The sequence below is a fragment of the Amphimedon queenslandica genome, unplaced genomic scaffold, assembly GCF_000090795.2.
Source record: "Amphimedon queenslandica unplaced genomic scaffold, v1.1 AMPQUscaffold_10601, whole genome shotgun sequence".
NCBI classification, from domain to species: domain Eukaryota; kingdom Metazoa; phylum Porifera; class Demospongiae; order Haplosclerida; family Niphatidae; genus Amphimedon; species Amphimedon queenslandica.
In genome coordinates this window covers 1-2878 of record NW_003549142.1, presented here as the reverse complement: position 1 = coordinate 2878, position 2878 = coordinate 1, and the positions used below count along the sequence as shown (strand labels likewise).

The 2878-nt window shown below is 37.9% G+C and overlaps 1 long non-coding RNA gene across 2 annotated transcripts; it reads left to right on the top strand.

Moving 5' to 3' along the window:
- Positions 1–1590: 1590 nt before the first annotated feature.
- On the top strand, positions 1591–2841 carry LOC109590023 (uncharacterized). 2 transcript variants are annotated; one of them, XR_002189062.1, is made up of 4 exons: positions 1591–1684; positions 1731–1790; positions 1853–2651; positions 2714–2841. It is a non-coding gene; the product is annotated as an uncharacterized LOC109590023 (long non-coding RNA). The 2 variants fall into 2 exon arrangements; XR_002189061.1 differs by lacking the exon at positions 1591–1684 and having other exon boundaries at positions 1692–1790.
- The last annotated feature ends 37 nt before the right edge of the window (positions 2842–2878 follow it).

Sequence of the window (2878 nt, the reverse complement as noted above, 5' to 3'; positions counted from 1 at the left end):
ACTTAGGAACTATTTACTAAAATCAGTATATCTTACTTTGTCTTTCTCTGTTAATACCATCAGCTACAGCATTCTCTCCTATTCCTCTAAGAGCAGTTATCAGTGTATCTATTGTTGGAGTCTGCACATCATCAGTTTTACGCAACCAGCTAGCCAAACACTCTATAAAACAACGATCAACTTTTCCTCTGTGTTCTTGTTCAATGCTCTTTAATGTGTTATCATGAAGTAAAAGACAGAGACCAAGTTCATAATAAGATGCCTTGCTGCAGTCATGCTTTCTGAGTAATCCAATCACTTCATTAAGATCTCTGATTTCTATAGCAATCAGATTTATTACAATAAAAGCGATAATTCTGTACTCACTTAATATCCTTCCACTCAAAATTGATTCACATACAGAAGCCGATTCAGCCATCTTAAGAAGGCGGAGTGTAATCTAGTTTAGCCTTGAAGGGTTTCTATTGTGGCCATACAGCTAAAACAGTAAGCAGCTCGGTAAGCAGTAACTTTGGTGAAAAACTGTATGCTCTAATGGTGTAATGTGAACACTGACACTATACCTAGTCTATGCCATGGTGTGCCAAATAGTGTAGTTTAATTTGGCTCTGAGAAGGTTACTCTGAAATGCACATCAATGACAATGTGTGCAGGTCAAGTACATTTTGTTAACACAAAATTGACTTTTTAAAAAGAAACTAGACAAAATTAAATTTAACTGCTAATAGTTTTGCATTCAAGTGGTATACACCTTTTCCATTAATCCTAATAGTATCACATGTCGATTTAAGAAGTCTGGCTTTACATAGAGCAGCCAGGACTCCCAGGTTGAGGGCACAAAGGAGCTATACAAAAGAAATAAACACTTGATTCTATTATTATGAGTCAATAGCCATACCTGGTGTTATATCATTGAGTGGGAATACATACATCCCTGGTGTGTTGCTATTAATGGTAACTTGGAGCATTTGTAGTGTTTGTACCAAAGGGAAATAGAAAAGGATTATTCACCACATATGTTGGATTAATGATACAAGGCTATTCCGGTAGTCAGTGCTGGAATGTGTGTGTCAACATAAAGAACAATACCAAATGTAATGTTTCCATTAGTAACAATTACGAATTGAAAATGACTACCCTAAGAATAATAAAAAAAGTGGGGCTATAGATACTATACAGGTGTCAAGTAGGCATGACATAGTACTAGATCTCTCTACACACTAACTTGCTGTGTGTCATTCATTTTATAATTAATCCAAGTGCCAATGATTAACTGAGTAGGAGGAGATTTGTTGCAGAAAGTACGAGGAAAAGCTTTATTGATCTCATCCATGATCTTTTAATCAGCACTTAATCATTAGTAGTCCTACCATACAATAATATATTATTGGCCTCGCCTACGCGAGGTATAGGTAGTTGTTGTGTGTGTCTGCAGGAGTCCATAATGTGGTTCCTTAACCCCACATTATGGACTCCTGGTGTCTGTCATTGCCCTCGCCCACGCCGTAGGCGTATAGGCGAGGGTACTGCGCTCGTCGTGTCAGTGTGTGTGTGTGTGTGTGTGTGTGTGTGTGTGTGTGTGTGTGTGTTCGCAATATGGCGTATTTTTCTCTGTTTTCAAATCCTTGCTGCTCTTTGCTCAGGTCCTGTGGAGTGCCACTGTCAACTAAAATAATTGCCAAAAGTAGTTTTTCTTCAGTTTACTTCTTTATCTGTCTTCTCCTTGGCAGCATGAGCCAGTAATGTTGCTAAACGTAGTCAGGATTCCGGGTAACTCTCTCATGACGAAGGTAATAATGCAATAGAACACACCAAACGATAGATTGAAAGTTTTCATTCATTTAATATGTAGGAAATTTGTCTTAAATTCTTAATTTCTGAGATATGGTAGCTCAAACATCGCTTACCGCGACTGTTTACACGAGGTCCTGTTCTCCAGGAAGATCTGTCAGAGTCTTTTAAACTGTAGATTCTTACTATCAAGTTTGTATACAACAAATAGAGCCAGATTATTGTGTCATAAACTGTGTATAAGTGTAGAAAACTGAAGCTTTTTTACCAGTAACTGTCCATTGTGTGTAACTATGAAGTAGGCGGTGCTTAATTTGAGCCACACCTTCAATTGCTGCAGCAAAGCAATGCAAGGCTGATTATTGGTTGTATGTCTTGTCTGTAATAGATCCCTTTTTAATAATTTGTGTTGATGTGAAAATTTGTGTCTTAGTATATAAATGTTTGATTCTGTTGTTTTGGTTGATCTTTTGATTGTTAATAATCGTATCTACAAGAGTAATATACTGCAATTATGTCACGCTGATTGTGGCGAGGGCATGTGCTATAGTGCACTCGTTGCCCTCGCCCACGCCATAGGCGTATAGGCGAGGGTACTGCGCTCGTCGTGTCAGTGTGTGTGTGTGTGTGTGTGTGTGTGTGTGTGTGTGTGTGTGTGTTCGCAATATGGCGTCTTTTTCTCTGTTTTCAAATCCTTGCTGCTCTTTGCTCAGGTCCTGTGGAGTGCCACTGTCAACTAAAATAATTGCCAAAAGTAGTTTTTCTTCAGTTTACTTCTTTATCTGTCTTCTCCTTGGCAGCATGAGCCAGTAATGTTGCTAAACGTAGTCAGGATTCCGGGTAACTCTCTCATGACGAAGGTAATAATGCAATAGAACACACCAAACGATAGATTGAAAGTTTTCATTCATTTAATATGTAGGAAATTTGTCTTAAATTCTTAATTTCTGAGATATGGTAGCTCAAACATCGCTTACCGCGACTGTTTACACGAGGTCCTGTTCTCCAGGAAGATCTGTCAGAGTCTTTTAAACTGTAGATTCTTACTATCAATTATTATTATTATTATTATTATTATTATTATTAT